Below are 18,850 nucleotides of genomic sequence, written 5' to 3' on the forward strand. Positions count from 1 at the left end.
TCAATAAACTCTACTCTCTCTTTGATCACCATTATCACTTACATGCTATCCTAAATCGAGAACGGGGATCATAAACACAATGGCGTCGTACCACTGTTGTGTTCCCATATATACTAATGATGTACAATACAAGAGATCTCTTTTGTTCCTCAGTTTACTCACAGACGCTAACAAAATATATTTTTTGTTTTTGAATTTCGCGCAAAGCTACACAAGGGCTATTTGCGCTAGCCGTCCCTAATTTAGAAGTGTAAGAGTAGAGGGTAGGAAGCTAGTCATCACCACTCACTGCCAACTCTTAGGCTACTATTTTACCAACGAATAGTGAGATTGATCGTCCCATTATATGCCTTTACGACTGAAAGGGCGAGCATGTTTTGGTGAGATGGGGATTTGAACCCACGATCCTTAGATTACGAATCAAATACCTTAACCACCTGGCCATGCCTGTCCACTAACAGAATGAAACAGTGACTTGTAAAGACATCACGTGATGAAAGTCCTGTTTTCAGCAAACAATGCAAAACTAAATTGCAAATTTACATAGGCGTAGTTTAATACTACTAATAAAACTTTGGTTATGATTTAGTTCTGGGCACATAATAAAACTATATGAAATTTCAAACATGTATAGGGAATTATAGTACTATAAAGGCTTTAATATTTAAGTCTTAGCTTGTTTTTTTTAATTTTGCGCAAAGCTACACGACGGCTATTTGGGCTAGCTATATCTAATTTAGCAGTGTAACACTAGAGGGAAGGCAGCTAGTCATCACCACCCACCGCCAACTCTTGGGCTACTCTTTCACCAACGAATAGTGGGATTGACAGTAACATTATAACGCTTCCACGGCTGAAAAGACGAACACGTTAGGTGCGACGAGGATTCGAACCCGCGACCCTCGGATTACGAGTTGAACGTCTTAGCCGGCTTGGCCATACCAGGCTGAAGTTTAAAATAATTAACAGTTTATATATTCATAACATATGATATAATAATAATACGAACCAAAATAATACTATAATTCAATTTTTTAGGTTGACAGAAAATTTTTAAAACTTGAATTCGTAACAGTTCTGAATTCTTTATATTCTTGAAGTCTTAATGATTAAACTAATTGTGGTTTATAACGTAATATCAACCGAGAATATCAGCCCTCTACACAGTAACTTATCGAAACACGATCAACATGGGATAATTCTGTAAAGGAGCATTTATGTCTACAGTCAAGGATATGGTGAGGTTTACGTATTTATTGTTGTTGAAAATATTTTAATAAAAGGATTGATATATTCTAAACAAAAATATGTTATAACTAACAAGATGTCTTAATTTGGTATGTTTGTGTTAAATATTCCTCTGATTACATCATCGTGTCGAGCCAACTCTTGAGACTGAGTTCACTTATTGAAGTTATTGATACGGTTATAAACAGTCACTACTACTAGTACTACTGAATACAACATAATAGTTAGTGCTACTTAACAACTATTAGTATTAGTTGCTTCTAACATTTTGAATAATGAGTACTGCTGCGAGTGTAATTGTACATGTATGTGTGTGTGTATACATATACTGCGTTGTACTGTACCATACAGCGTATGAAATCAATGTGAGCTAGAACAGCCGATTCAAGTTTGTACTCGTGAAATGTGCATTGACCAGTGTAATTGTAACTTAGTGTAAATAGATGATTTCAAATTTTGTAAATATACGAGTAAATCTTTAACTTTTAAGGAGGAAGTAAACATAGTTTAACCATAATGTTCTAAGCCAGTGTTTAAAATGTGGAAAAAGGACTGATACTCACGGTTTTTCTTAATATGTTGTGTTATGAGATGTACTTAGTGATAATTCATGTTTCCTAGTGCTTAATGAATAATTATTTCTAGAGGATACAATATGTATTTTGAGTTGGGAAGTCCATGTAATGTGTATTTGTGAACATCAGGTCATCTAAAGCGTTGTTTTAAATTCAGTAACATATTTGAATCAAGTGTTAAATCAAAAAATAAACTGAATTATCTGTGCTGTGAAAAGTGAAAGAAACTAGAGGCTGATGTATGACAAAAATGTGAAGCAGTCAAGTTAGCAAGTTTGAAATAAGGACAGTACATTTACTGGAGCTTCCATAAGTTTCTGTGAAGAAACAGAACCTATAGAAATGTTTTGGATAGAGAAAACAGCATTATGTACATCAGGAAGTAATAATTTCATTTCTTAGAATGAATGTACTGCACTTATTAATTGTGATTATTCCTAGTGAAAAATAAGTGAGGTTTGCTTTTCAAAGTATTATCTGACCTGTTAGTGGAAAGATTACTGGTTACTTTCACAAGTATAATCTCTTTTATGGAAGTATTTTGTGCAAGAAGGTGCATATAATGCCCTTGATAAATTAACCAGTTCAGTCAGTTACCTAGGTAAAAAGAAACTTTATTTGCTTGGCTTACAGTTTATAACAAACTACATAAACTTTAATTTACAACCAATTTTAAAGTTTTTGTATATTAACTAGATTTAAATGAAGGTGTAGAAAACACATAATGTGCTTGCAGACAAGGGATGGGTGAGATGAAAATAAACATTTACACAGTTTAACAAAATTGCATGAAGTGAGCATTTGGTCTTTCTAGGCTGTCTTTGTACACTCATCCTTAAGAAAAGGAAAACAAAAATAAACTCATCCTTTATGTTTTTAGGAATATACTGTGTTTATCTATGTAAAATTTGGCAAGCCTTTAATAAAATATACAAGTCACAAGAAATTAGATATATTAGAAAAATATTTGTACTTAAGATATGTCTGTCACATGACAACATCAGTCTGATTCAGACAAGTCATATAGGAAGGTGGTGTTTTTGTGAGGAATGGAAATACTTTTGTCCATTATACAGTTTGAATTATCTCAGAACCTCCAAAATGAATATCTACATGTACACTGTTATTCAATATCCTTATATATTGTGCCTGGTATTTCTTCTGTCTCAAACTGTTACTAAATCAGCAGTGTAGGGTTAAATGAATAATTGTTAACTTTGACAACAAATACATAATATCTCATTGAATGGTATTTAGTTAAAGGTTGTGGCATGTGCACTTTGACCTTCATCCATGCTCATAGGGTTAACTTGCATCTAGTCTTTATTTTCAAAATTTTAAACATGCACCCTCTGTCCTTGTTGTCTTGAGAATACAGCACAAAGAAATTGGAGAGAATTATCCCACTGTTCCCCTAAAGAGAAGATATCTTTATCATACCAGAAAGATAACCCTTCCATACATAGAATCATCTGAATATCCATTTGAACATCTTTTCATCAATTGTGTGTTGTCCAGTTATATCCAGTATACTTGAAGATAAACCTTAATCACTGTATTAAAAAATGTATATAAAATAATCTGTACTTGTTCTTCCACACATTTTTAGAAAATACTTTGCTTTGAGAGTTGAAATTTATTAAGTGTTTACTTAATTTGATACACAGAAATTTAAAATATGTATTAAAATGTGATTTTGCTTTAAATACTGTGAACTTCAAGTGAAAACAATGTTTGTGAATTTCTTTTTTCTCAAATTATGTCATCTGCATTTCAAGGAGAAAATTCAAAATATTTGTGAACAAAATAGGACAAATTTGAATCTCATAATTTCAAAACAATTGTAGTTTTATTGATTTCGATAATTCTGTTTTTTGTGACCTTGGTGTGACGTATTTGCCTATATTTTAGTTTTTAGAATTTGTCAGCTGGTGATGTAAATAGATAGTGAAGGATATTTTGTACCTTATAAACTATTTTGGCTTCCAGGTGAGCAGAAACTTGCATAGAGATTAGAATATAATTAAAAAAAACCAAAAAAAACTTATTGATATGTTGCTAGAAGAACAACTGCTACTGCAATTACAGCTCTGATATTGTTTTAGAGCTTGCTTTCTTTTTTTTTTAGCTTATTTGAATTATGATGATGTAGTATTATAGGAGTTTTGTATATAATAGCAAGATGTAGTAGGCTTGTTTAGACACTTAGGATTCAACCTTGTAAATGTTACTTTTTTCTGTTTAATACAATTCACTGTTTGTTAAAATGGACCAACAGGTTCCTTGTCATCTTTTAAATGTTATTAGCCAAGGCAACTGCTTGAATTAACCAAGAAAAACTGAAAAAACACGAAAAATAAATTATATATTTAAATGAACATAGAATAGGTTTAAAACTTAAGTGCATTTCATGAAACCTTCTGATTAATAGTTCAAAAGATGTTGGTTTACTTATAATTTTGTTATGGTTAAGTAGTTTTTATTGTATGCCAGTGACCATAAACACAGTGAAACTGTTTGTAGAATCTCATACAAAGCTACCCAAAGTATTTGAAACTAAGCTCTCCATAATTTAACGGTGATATATAATATGAAAGGCAGCTCATCAGCACCAACTCTTGGTCTACTATTTAATAACAAATAGTGAGCTTGACTGTAACATTATAGTGTCCTATGGATGAAAGGGTAAGCATGTTTAGTAACAAGTTTTGTGGACTGTGAATTTAGTGCTTTAAACACCAGACAATGCCAGGCTCAGTGAAATTGCATCCAAAGTTTTCAATGCAAAACAAAGATAAAATTTAGTTTGTGAAATGAAAATTTTATTGGAAAGACCTGTAAGAATGTAGGAAGACAATTGTTTGGTTAACTAAAAAAAATATCATAAGGAAATATTTTAAAAGATGTGAATTCATATAAATATCACATATAAAGAAAATATTTTATTTGTAGAATCTATATAATCAGCAGGTTGTTTATCTCAATTTTCAAACTATCTCACCCAATAGTTAATTTTTGTGCAATTTAATAAACCATAATAAGAGTTAAGTCAATATTACTTTTTGGGTAAGACCATAACTGCACACATTATTCCAAGTGAGGCATAATCAGTTATTTGTATACAGATATAATTAACCCTCTTGACATTTTATAATTGTGTTTAAAAATACACCATTATCTATACTACTGGCAACTAAGCATAGCATCAATGACTTAATCTATGACTATATCAAGATCCTCTTCTTTAGTCGTACTGTTGAGTGGATTGTCATCTATATCAGACATGGGATCCAAATTATTATAACTAAGGTATTATATATTACTTTCTGTAAGTAATGGTTATTTGACAAATATCTGTCAAACTTGCACGTTATTCTAATTAATTCTTTACAAAAATCTTTTTAAACCAGCTAGAAATATCTAAAAGCTCAATGTGATCAGATAACTATACCTATTATACCCCCACGATACACTTGAGTTTATTCAGTGAAATGTTATTGTTTATTCATTGTCATGGTTGGTAAGTAGCATATTGGATCACATTAAGCCCAATTATTGATTAGTAAGATTTATTTTTTTTAATGTGTACATGCTAATTGCTAACTAGACTTTAAACCTGTGTTTTTCTGCTCTCATCTTCAGGGTAGTTCTAAGAAATAATGTTTCCTATGTTGATGGTCTCATTATCCACTTTGGGGTCTTTCCAAGTAGAACTTGAATCAACTGACTATTTGAAATTTTTACGAGGGATATCCATATTTTACTGTCTTCTGTGCTAGGCTCACCAGGTTTGTTGTTTGTTAGGTGGATATTAAAAGGCTTTATTTATCTTGGTTTTTCTCATTTGTCATTAATGCCCTGTAATTTCAGCATTATTTTACTTTATTGTATGGTCATTGGTCATCTTCTTTGGCAGAAGTAAAAATCAATACATTAATAAACACAGCTGATCATACATTTTTCTATGGCTTTTTAAATTCAAAGACATTTTTATTCCTAACATGTATCCAGTGCAACACATTGATATTCCCTTTTGGAAAATGTGTTAAGGTGAGATTTTGGTTGGAGAAATCAGGAAACATAAGCCATGTTTCAAGCATATTTAGAATGTGCCTTCAAAGTACTGAAGGCTCCATGTGAAAACAAGCACAATAAACTAGTGTAATAACTTGTATATATGAACAGTTGTAAACCTGTCACAAAACCATTTTATCCAGATTTTCAGGTATTAAATATTTCTACAATAAACTTTTGTAGTAACTTGTATATATGAACAGTTGTAAATCTCTTAAGACTTTATCCAGACTTCAGATATTATATATTCTGACCTTCATCCACAAAAAGTCCGAGTTGATTCTGTGAAACAGAGTTCCTTCTTTATCAAAATCTTGAACATGTTAATCCATTTTCTGATTTCTAGTTTATTTGTCAGTCTGCTTTATTAAAATACATAAGTTAGATTGGTATTGAATCTTGTTAAACATAATATTCTGGAATATGGTAGAAAAATTAATATATAATAATTATATACTTTTGATACTCTTGTTTGATTTGTAAATTGTACACATATGTACATAGTACAGATTTATAATTCCATTTTGTGATCTAATCTCTGGTTTTAGTGAAATTAATGTTGTGTTTTGAAAGTGTGGGTTACTAAGTTTTTTTGCAGTACTATATTTTGATAATCCAGTCCAGTTATTTTTTTATTGATAGCTTTCAATAGTTTTATAAAATATGTTGTGGCATTACTACTCTTAATTTACAACTATAGTTTGTCTGTGATGATAAGTTAGTTTTATTTAACAAAATACAATCTATCTAATGTATTGATTGACCTAGGAGCTAATTATATTATTGATTTTTACCACACTTTGGCAAGATGTACTGTCAAAACTTGAGTTGTGCAAAGTGAACTCTTGAGAATGACATAGTTAAAATTGTTTGTGGTGTTTTTATTGAAACCACATATAGAGTTAATAAGGATTGAATCTTATATATTGAAAAAGGATATTTCCACAAATTGTAAACTAACCAGAGAGAAAGAAAAAAAAAAGAATGACAAATCTTAGTGGGAAGAATATTAATAAGTTTGAAATGGTTTTAATCAGTGATGACAATAAAACCCACTTGTAGAGAAAAATATATATGTAAAAATGGCTGGTTTGGGTTGAGAAAATTTTTATGTAGAGGAGTGAACAATGTTTCGGCATTCGTCGGTGAACATGGTGATGATCGAAGAAGGTTGAAATGTTGTTCGCTCCTCTAAATAAAATTTTTCAACCCAAACCAGCCGTTTTTACATATATATTTTGGAATGGTTTTGTTAATTTGACCATTTTAATAAGTAAGGAATATATTGCTATCAGGAGTTTTACTTCATTGAAAAACATTTTTGCTGAATGGATGAATAGAAAAATTACATTTCTAGTTATAGAAAACTTTGGAGTCTATTAAAAAAATCATTTGTAGAGAGGAGATAAATTAGATTTAGGGAAATAAAACAAAAAAGAACATTAAAAAGAAGGTGTTGTTGAGGTTATGAGGGATTATGAAAATTTTAAGGCTTAAAGACAGCTAAATAAGCTTTTAATGGCCTTATAAATATGTTAACTGGAAAAAAACATTATATTTTTGTTTTTTGTAACAGATTGTTAGGAGAACTCATTTAAATAGGAACATATTTATCTCCCCTGATTGAAAAGGTTTGAATAGATATAGCGACGTAATGATGTTATTGTTTCTCCATCTGTAGCTGTCTTCTTCCTGTTTGTTTGAGCACAAATTATAATTTAGTTTTTCAGTCTTGTGGCTGAGAAGAACCCTGTTGGTTTACGTTTAAAAGGTTGAGGTCATTATATCAAAAATAATTATAGAAATTTGCTTCCTATATAGAACAAACCCTAACCAAAAAGTACGTTTACAGAAAGATACTAAAATGAGCTGATATGTGTGTAGATTGCTAGTCTCCTGACGGTATGATAAATAATCCTGTTTCTGTGTCCAGTTTACACAATCTTCCTGTTGTACATGGTATTGTCAGTGGTAACAACCTGATCAGGTAATGAGTAAGTAGTGTTTTTTGAGAAACCACAGCCCTAATATGAGACATATTACCACAGACTTTACCACTATGTACTTAGTGTTTTTTGAGAAACCACAGCCCTAATATGAGACATATTACCACAGACTTTACCACTATGTACTTAGTGTTTTTTGAGAAACCACAGCCCTAATATGAGACATATTACCACAGACTTTACCACTATGTACTTAGTGTTTTTTGAGAAACCACAGCCCTAATATGAGACATATTACCACAGACTTTACCACTATGTACTTAGTGTTTTTTGAGAAACCACAGCCCTAATATGAGACATATTACCACAGACTTTACCACTATGTACTTAGTGTTTTTTGAGAAACCACAGCCCTAATATGAGACATATTACCACAGACTTTACCACTATGTACTTAGTGTTTTTTGAGAAACCACAGCCCTAATATGAGACATATTACCACAGACTTTACCACTATGTACTTAGTGTTTTTGAGAAACCACAGCCCTAATATGAGACATATTACCACAGACTTTACCACTATGTACTTAGTGTTTTTTGAGAAACCACAGCCCTAATATGAGACATATTACCACAGACTTTACCACTATGTACTTAGTGTTTTTTGAGAAACCACAGCCCTAATATGAGACATATTACCACAGACTTTACCACTATGTACTTAGTGTTTTTTGAGAAACCACAGCCCTAATATGAGACATATTACCACAGACTTTACCACTATGTACTTAGTGTTTTTGAGAAACCACAGCCCTAATATGAGACATATTACCACAAACTTTACCACTATGTACTTAGTGTTTTTTGAGAAACCACAGCCCTAATATGAGACATATTACCACAGACTTTACCACTATGTACTTAGTGTTTTTGAGAAACCACAGCCCTAATATGAGACATATTACCACAGACTTTACCACTATGTACTTAGTGTTTTTTGAGAAACCACAGCCCTAATATGAGACATATTACCACAAACTTTACCACTATGTACTTAGTGTTTTTTGAGAAACCACAGCCCTAATATGAGACATATTACCACAGACTTTACCACTATGTACTTAGTGTTTTTTGAGAAACCACAGCCCTAATATGAGACATATTACCACAGACTTTACCACTATGTACTTAGTGTTTTTGAGAAACCACAGCCCTAATATGAGACATATTACCACAGACTTTACCACTATGTACTTAGTGTTTTTTGAGAAACCACAGCCCTAATATGAGACATATTACCACAGACTTTACCACTATGTACTTATTCTTTACCAGTTTCAGCCAAATTCTTGCAAACAGCATTATTTTTTCTCTTGTGTTCACATTGCCTATTAAATAGTTGAAAGTAATTGAAAAAATATCTTCATAATCTATACTTAACCAAGACTTGGCAATACCAATGAAATGTAACATTATCTGCAATCAAAGCTTCTAGTTTTAGCAACTTGAGTGGGTCAAATTGTTTCCCAAATCCCACTTACACTGAAGAAGTAGCTGTTCAGGATAGCTTGAGAATAAAGCTGCTGAGTTTTAGAGGATTTATTCTGAAACATTGACACAGCTTAACAAAGAATTGAAGGGGTGAGGTTAACTGTTCATTATGGAAAGTCTTCAACAAAGGAATCCCCTTTGGTTGGAAGATTTACAATGTGATCCTTTCTCCTTTGAGAGGTGGGAGGCAGGGCAGGCCTTAAAGACTTCAGGTCTATTAATGTGACTTATAATATTTTGAAATGTGTTGTCAGAAGTTATTGTTAATTAATGATTTTTAATGTGATCTTCAAGGTAGATTTTTAACCTTACTAGTTAGAGTAAGTTTTTGACAGGGTCATCACCAAACTGGATGACAGTATTTGAGTTGTTACTTTAAGAATGCCTCTGATAACTTCTTTCACAAAGTGTTTGTATAGAATTGTAGGGAAACTTAAGATTAAATAGAAAGAGATTATTTATAGAAAACAAAGAGCTGTGGTAATTGTGCATTGTTTTCACTTGTATAATTTAGTTATTAGTGCATCTTAGTAGTATATTTTATATTACATTTAGTTTTCATTATTTGTTCTTTTAATCATGAATGTTTTTTTGGACATCTGTGTTCCAAAATTTAATACTGATACTAGAAGGCTACAAAAAGCCCTGCTATTTATTAAGAATGGCTATTTAGTTAAAAAACAAAATTTACAGCTTGAGTGAACATTGAGCAGTGCTTGGTTTGTTTTGAATTTCATGCAAAGCTACTCAAGGGCTATCTGCACTAGCTGTCACTAATTTAGCAGTGTAAGACTATAGGGAAGGCAGCTAGTCATCACCACCCACTGTCAACTCTTGGGCTACTCTTTTACCAATGAATCGTGGGATTGACCGTTACATTATAACGCCCCCATGGCTGAAAGGGCGAGCATGTTTGGTGTGTTGGGGGTTCGAACCCATGACCCTCAGATTATGAGTGGAGTGCTTTATCCACCTAGCCATACTGGGCTAACTTAAGCAGTGCTACCATAGTGTGTGTTTTACACAGGTTCTATCATCTTCATCATTTTAATGATTCACTAAAACCATTTCTTGCTAAATGATTTATATCTATCCACATTTTTGGCCAGCAAATAGTATAATAACTTAGTAAGTTGTGTGTTCTAAAAGATTATCTTAAATTTAGGTCATAATTGTGCTAGTTTTGATTGTTGGAACTTATTTCATTCTTATTATATTTGTTCCCAAAATGCTGTGTAATGGTATGTTGTACTTTATTAGATTAACAGCATTATTTATAGTAATTGTTATCAATTGCAAATAAACAGAAGTTGAAACAGGAAATGATAATAATACCTTTGTATACTGCATGCTTTAGTGTAAATATCTTTGTGCATTGCATGCAATAGTAGCACCCATTAAGCTATACTGTTTAGTGGTGTGTAATTATGCATTGTGATACGCAAAATTTAAAAAGACTTAGTGCGGAACAAACATTTAGCAGAGTGGAAATTGGTGCATAAAGCATTTAATAAAATTGATGGATTCCAGTTGGATATTGTCAGTACTTCTGTGTTAAGAAATTGTAAGTTGAAAGTAATATCCATAATTTTGTCATATTTTCCCCAAACCTTTGTTCACACTCAAGATATGCAGTATTGTAATTGTATATTACAAGTTGTATAGTTTACTTTCATTTATTTAAAATGTTTCTTCTGAGCTCTATGGTTTGATCTGTTTTTTAGATATTATATATTTTCTAAATGTTACAGGAAAAAAATTAAAAAACATTATTAGCTTTTTATTTTGTACTGAGATTAATGTTTTTATGACATCATAATTTAAGACTATTTTTGTTCTGCTTCTGAAATTTTGAACTTAATGTTTTGTTTGCATGTTTTATGACAAAATTTAAATGTGCAGGCTTATACTAGGTTGTTGTCAGATTCTTACTATATACTTTTCTTAAGTCATTGCTCTACCAGGACTAAAGTAATGTAAAAACAGTCCCAGTACTGATTACTATGGAATCTTCCACTCAAATATTACCCATGACTTTATTCCAGATTTAAAAACTCCCAATGCAACAAAGACACTCCTAAATCAACAACCAAATAATTTACACACATGTAGTATTGTAGACCTTTTGCTGAAAGCAGAATGCATGTCTTTTTAGTAAAGATGTTCATCAGGAAGAGAAAATCCATTATCTGGATACCATTACTATACTTTTGGTAACTGCACAGTCTTTATGTTTTGACCATGGCTGTGTCACATAACTACAAATTTAATAATTATGTAGTCTTTGTTATGTAACATTTATGTAAAAGGTATCTTTTGTAAAAGGAATAAACCCACATGAGTATTCAAAAGTTTCAGGTTCTTCATTACCACAATGTAACTATCAGAGTTGCTGTACTATAATTTTTAACATGTTTTGTGTATAATCATGAAACTTAGCAAGATTTCAGTAAACATTATAGATCTGTTATATACAACAAATCAAATTTTCCAGTTAAGTATTTTTATTAAAGATTTTTCAATGAACATGTGGAGTCAGTTTTTACTCTTCGAAGGGCAAAGTTATTTTCATGTTAAAATTAAAAATACTTTTCTTCATCTGATAATTTTCAATTTCAGTTTGTAAAATCTACAAAATTTTTCAAATATCAAATGTTTTTCTTCAGTTAAAAGTATATATTATCTGTTATTTTTCTTACTCTAATTCATGCAGACTGTTGATTTGACAAACCTTGTAACCAATATAAAAAAATTATATAAATCTAAATTATCATTTTTTCTTTCTATAAGGACTATAGAAAAATATAACTGTCTTAAATAGATTAAGACTTGTAACAGTATACACCTATTTATACTGCATTTTATTGTTTTATTGCACCTTGAACTTTAATCAATTATTCCACCACAGAAGTTGTAAATCACTCTGCAAACATTTTGCTGATGTTACTATATTGAATGATGGGAAGAAAAAATAAACTTTTCACAAATATATATTTTTTGAAGAATTTTTTTATTATTATTGTACCTAATATAACCTAATAATTTTCTAATTTATATATTTTAGTTACCTTTCTTACAATAAGTAAAACATATACATGAAAAACACAAACTATAGAACTTGCATTTTATCTTTTTTTTTTGTTGTTGTTGAATGTTGCAATGGAATTTAAACTTGTTTGTAGTGACATTACTTAATGCATTTAAGAACACAATAATAACAATCAAAGCAAACAGTGTCCAGTAACTCATAATTCTACTGGCTTTTTAGCAAAGAAAAAGAGGAGCTTAAAATAATTCCCTAAGTTGTTCAATTGAAACACCAAGAGATGAACTTTCAATCTAAAGAAGTTGATAATATTCTGAACTGCAAACAGTATCACATTCTATATGATCGGTGGCATTACAAGTTTATTTTATATTTAATGACTATAAAAAAATATATGGTTTAAAGCTATGAAAATTAGATTCTGCTTTAGTAATATATATATGTTAGAATGAGTAAACTATGTTAAATTATTTATTCCACAAAGGGTGGTAGTAAAGGGGGAAGGTCAAGAGAATCATAATTTTAATAGTAGGGAAGATTGAGGATTTTTACAAATATTTCCATATAAAATCGAGAAATTAAATATTGCAACTTGATTTAATAATTAAATTTTGATGCCAAGTTTATTTGTATACATTGATAATGAAGAGTGTAATTAAAATTTGAATGTAGCTCTGTTCAAAGTTATGATATGTGTATTTTTACTTACCCATTAACAAATGACTCCAAGTGCATTTTTTAAACACACCAAGTTTGATGTACCTTATACTGAAGGTGGAAGCATTTAAACTACACGTGATTTGATTTTTATGTTGAAAGGTAGCATGATATGAAATGTCTGACTGTATTGTACACTGATATTTATTGTATAGATCTGTTTATCAATAAATTGTTCACTGTCAGTGTGTCATGTGTTTTTTATTTTTTTATGTCCACATGTTAATAGGTATATTAATTTTTTTTTTATAAAACTAAATCTGGAATTTTTCAAAAGTTCAAAATATTAAGATATTTGCATTTGTTTTGTGTAGTGATTTTTGGAATTGTGCATGTTTGTTTGAAAATATCTGAACAACATGAAAGGTGTGGTTTCCATCAACAACGAAACATCTGTGCAGATTACAGAGTAGATATGTTGTGTAACTTTCCTGTTTGCCTTTTATTTTTTAGTTTTTGATACACTTTTTTTGCATGCTTTCTTCAGTGCTAGTGTTTTCCCATTTGATTTATTGTGTATGTGGTTATATAACATATATACATTTATTTTATTATTACCAGAATGGTTATTTTAATCAATAACAGAAAACAAGCAAAGGAAACATTACCACATATTCAGATGAAGTTTTAGTCAAAGAAAACGTTTTAGTATATCTGTAGTATGTAGTTGGATATATTTTGATTAATAATTAACCACCAATCAGAGTAATCTATGTACCAAAGAGTAAAACTAAAAATCAACCTGGCAATAAGTACAGCTAATGAAATACTTATATAGAGAGATGAGAATACCATTAGGATAAACAGAGTATTGTATCCATAATCCATTATTGCACATATACTGATTGTTACAGAGATAAATGAAAATGCGTTAGGCCTAACAGAGTATCCGTGTATCAGTACTGTGTGGCTATGTACATAGTGATTGTTATAGAAAGAGATGAAAATGTCATTAGGCCTAACAGAATACTGTATCAGTAGTGTGTGTGTGTGTGTACATGTACATTGTTACAGAAACATTTGAGAATTTCATGTGTACTGTTTTACATCCATAGTGATTTTTTTTCATAAGTAACTGTCAATTTCAGAACTTTGGGCAACAAGTGCTCTGCAAAGATTCTTGCAGCTCATGAACACTAGGAAGAGTGAAGATGTGCCCACTTTAGGACCACTTCTTGGCATCTCAGAGTTAAGGAGCAGTCAGTATACCTGGAATGAACAGGCTAAGTTTCATTCCTGTAGTGTTTGTCAGAAAAAATATAATTGCAAAGATGCTTTACTTTGTCACATGTTCACTGTTCACAAACTCTCAATTAATAAGTAAATACATACTGATTTGCATAACAAATTTGAAATTATATGATAGTATCATTTTCATTCTTTTAATTTTAATGAGACTTTGGGAAAAATAAGTACATTGCACTTTTAAGAAGTATATTTAAATACAAATTTGCATTAACATTATATTTGTTGTTTTTATTCTGAGTGTTAAAAATGATTAATGTTGAATTAACCTCCTCTACTACTCACAGAGCTGTGAATATTGGATTGTAAGCTGACAGAAATATTATATAGTGTAAATTCTTTATAACGTTCACAGGAATATGGTAATACAGAGAAGGTTGACAAAAGTGACAGTACAGAATAGAAGATGTAACAAACATAGTTCAGGTTTATAAAGATAGAAGGGTTGATAAATTGAATTTTCTACTGGTTTATTAATGTTAGGTTTTGTGTTTACTTTGTTTAGCAACTGCAGAAATTACAACTGGGTGATTAGTGGAATTTGCTAGTTGCTTAATTGTTGAGCTCGTTTATCAATTGAATTTAAGATATCAGTTATTCTTATGAGACTTGGATAGTTTTAAAAAGTGAAAATTGTAATAATGAGTAACTAGTTTTGTGTTATTGATAATTTTCACAAGTCTTGACACTAATTGATTGAGCTAAATAATTTTGTATTAATTGAAAATTGTAATGAAAAATCATAATTGCTATATTTCAGTGACTTGGAGAGTTGGTAGAAAACAGGAATCATTGGAAACACTTATTTCAGTTAGTTGATCATAATTGTAACATAAATCAGCCTAATCCTAATTTTGATAAATCGCCTATCAACGTAATAATGAGTGATTGAGTTTTAACATCTAGCTCTGATGGAAGTGTAATATGATACTCCCAATTAAGGTTTAAATATTTCTATAATAAAAGTCTACAGTAAACTTAATTTATGAATACAAATTATCCAGCTATTAGTTTTACATTTCAAGTCGAAATTTGTTTTTCGTAAACATGCTAAAGGTATAAAAAAGCTTTTTCCACCAAATTTAACTTGTTTAAACCAACACACATATATATATATATAAATTGTAGGGACATTATATTAAAGCAAATAGTGCTTTTATTTTTATTCTGTAAAGGAAGTTAACACTTGTAATCCACTTTTGATGACCAACTGTAAATAGGAAGAAATTGGCTTCTTAGAAAACATTGTGTGTATCAGTTGCCCATAATCATTATGTACTAAAATGTTACTTGTTCAAGTGAAACATTATTCATAGTTTCCAGATTTTGTTTAAAATCTGACTGGAATTTAGTAATGGTTCTTGATAGAAGAAAAATATTTTCAGTTTTTAACCCATAAATATGATGACTTAAGAATAATTAAAGGAAATTATGACTAGTTGTGAAGATGCAGTAGTATATAACCTGACAAAATCACAAGTGGAAACTTTGCAAAGGGAAAGTTTTACAGTTTATAACATTTTAACAAGATTTTCAAAAATTACCAGTATTCAAGTTGCTGCTTTGTTTTCTGATAAAATGTTGAAGTGATAAAAAACAACAACATTAAAACATCAAGTCATGGTTTATATCATTAATCTATGGAAAATGAAGGGCAGACGTTTTTCTAAGGTTAATAAGTAAATTATTTTAAAATAAGAGTTTATATCTAAAAAAAGTATACATATGTTATTCATATTGACTTTGGCACTAAAAGGTTTATTTGCATATATTAAAATTGTAATATGGTTTAAGTGTTTTTGAATTACAGATGGAATTGTATATGTTGTCACAATGTTTCTTGAAAAGGTATGCATAATTTTAGACAAACATTGGGAATGATAGATTTTATAGAAAATTTAATTTGTCTTTGTGAAAATAAAGATGTATATTTTACAATAATATTTGCGTTGGTCAGTAGTTTCAGATCACAATAATGAAAGCATTTAAAGATTTCAGTTTATTGTGATGATAACTACTGGTGTTTGAGTAATTTTGCAGTGTAAGAGTGATGTGTAAACAAAAGAAACTTATTATTTACTTAATAAAACTTTGCATAAGTAAATAAGGGCCGGCATAGCCAAGTGTGTTAAGGCATTCGACTCGTAATCCGAGGGTTACGGGTTTGAATCCCGGTCGCACCAAACATGCTCGCCCTTTCAGCCGTGGGGGTGTTATAACGTGATGGTCAATCCCACTATTCGTTGGTAAAAGAGTAGCCCAAAAGTTGGCGGTGGGTGGTGATGACTAGCTGCCTTCCCTCTAGTCTTACGCTGCTAAATTAGGGATGGCTAGTGCAGATAGCCCTCGAGTAGCTTTGTGCAAAATTCAAAACAAACAAACAAAGTAAATAAGTGTTATTTTTCAAGTATATGTATAACCTAAGTTTTGAATTGGAAAATCAAAATTACTATCCTAAATCATCAGTTCACATATTATTTGTTCAAATCTAACAAACTAATGTTTGCAGTTATTTTCAGTTAATAATTTCTCGTTTTAGAAATTGAACTCTGAAGTATTTATTATATGCTACATAATGTCTTAAGAACCAAATAAAACAGAGAATATTAATTGTTGTGCTATTTTTAGAGATACACATTTTGTACATCTTGATATGGTATTCCTACTGCTCATATTATTTCCTGGCTTATTTTTCTCTTGGATTTATGAGAAATGAAAAAAAAAAAAAATGCAATCTTTGGTCTGTCAAAGAACCATAAAGGAAATGATAAATAATAGTGAAATAAAAATATATCTCAAACATCCTTACACACACGGAACTGTCTTGTAGGAAAAAAACAATGACCATAGTATAGCAGGTAAGTTAAAAATATTTCATCTCAATTTCCCGTAGTTCTGAATTAGTCTGGGTTATAGTGGGTAAGGTATTAGTATTTTAACAAATGTTAATACTTTAATTAGTTTATTAAGTTCCATGTGCTTTAATAATAATAAATTGGCAACCAATGGTCTATTGTAGTGATTTATTATTTGGGGGAGCATAATAAACGTTTGAATAGAACATTGGTTTGTCTTCTGCAGGCAATTTATCTGGGTTGTTATTTGTAAGAGAAGTATTTTGTTTGCTGAATGTAAAATCTTTAAAGTATTTGTTTGAAGTTGAATAATGGGTGGAAGTGTGGTTATTTCGTACAAGTTATATATTTTAGAAACTGTGTATTTCCAGTTTGCTACATATAGAACAGGTACTTCAGGTTAAAATACTTTTATACATTAATTTTTGAAGTAAAACATATTTTGAGTTTAAATACTTTTTCTGTGTAGGTGTTTATACTGAGGAGCAGAAAATGTGTGATGTGTAAAAGTACCTTGATAGAGAAAACTGAACACACTTCTCACCCAGGATGGATATGTCTGGGATTATATAGGAAAACTTTCCTTGAGAGCACATAACTGAAGCCTCTCCATTGCAAATAATTCTGAGAAAGAACTGTAACCAAAAGATATTTATAACTGTACTTATATAAAAAAAAAATGATCTGCACAATATGTTTGCAGTATCATGTTTTTTAAATTATTCAAATGATTAAGTGAATGGACTTTACACTTCCTCTAAAGGTGTTTAACAAAATATTGTGCATTTTTAAGTTGTAATAACCAGGGGAAATATATTGGCTGATATAGTTGAGGTAAATTAAAAATATTCAAACTGTACCAGATTTGAATGGTTTATTTCTGTGTTAAAATTATGATACACAAATATGTACTTTCAGAGTTATGTATGTAAAAAAAAAATTATTTCAAAATGTTGCTTATGTAATGCTAGTCAGACATACATGTATGTTGTTTTTTAAATTTAAAATCATGTTTACCCCTCACATCTTGCCACTTTAGTGTTACAGTGATAATAAAGAGGAATGAAGAATACAGTTCATGTTTACCAAAATTGTTTTGCAGTTAATAATGTTCTTATAGCTGTGTTCCTTGAAAGTGTAACAATGTATGTTAATGTAAATTGTGTATTGACACCATGCCTTTTAGGCTTTTTGGGACAAAGGATTGATCATAGAATTATATAGAAATAAAATTTCATCATCTGCTGGACAACTGAAATGATTCAAATGTTTTTAACTTGTTTGTAATAAAATTCCTAAATTCAGTACTTTTGACAAGAGTGATTATCAGTCTGAATGTTTTTTTTTGTTTTTTTGTTTCCTAATGTAATTAATTGTGTAATTATCTAAACCAAGTCTGTATATGCAAGTGATGGTGGTTCTTTCAAAGTGCTATTGCACCAAAAGCAACCTGATTTCTTGAGGGCTCAAGTACAATCTTGTATCTTCTGAAATTAATCTCTGTTAATATGAATTCAATTCACACAGTTGTGTAGTGCTTCTTTGGTTGTGCAAGACATGTATACACACAGATAAAACTCCCAGTGGTCCATT

General features: G+C 30.5%; 1 protein-coding gene across 12 annotated transcripts in view; it reads left to right on the forward strand.

Annotated features, from left to right (window-relative positions):
• Positions 1-1,120: 1,120 nt before the first annotated feature.
• LOC143239034 (zinc finger and BTB domain-containing protein 41-like) overlaps positions 1,121-18,850 on the forward strand; it is a 42,394-nt gene continuing 24,664 nt past the window's right edge. For 8 of the 12 annotated variants that reach the window (XR_013020929.1, XR_013020925.1, XR_013020930.1 and 5 more), the window contains exons 1-2: positions 1,121-1,238; positions 14,246-14,477. The gene's annotated coding sequence lies outside the window, so the exon portion shown is untranslated. Of the gene's footprint in view, positions 1,239-14,245; positions 14,478-17,726; positions 18,575-18,850 lie in introns of those variants that run through there. The other 4 variants (XM_076479801.1, XM_076479802.1, XR_013020931.1 and 1 more) reach the window with 3 other exon arrangements.

This window comes from Tachypleus tridentatus, chromosome 13 (genome assembly GCF_004210375.1).
Source record: "Tachypleus tridentatus isolate NWPU-2018 chromosome 13, ASM421037v1, whole genome shotgun sequence".
Lineage (NCBI taxonomy): Eukaryota > Metazoa > Arthropoda > Merostomata > Xiphosura > Limulidae > Tachypleus > Tachypleus tridentatus.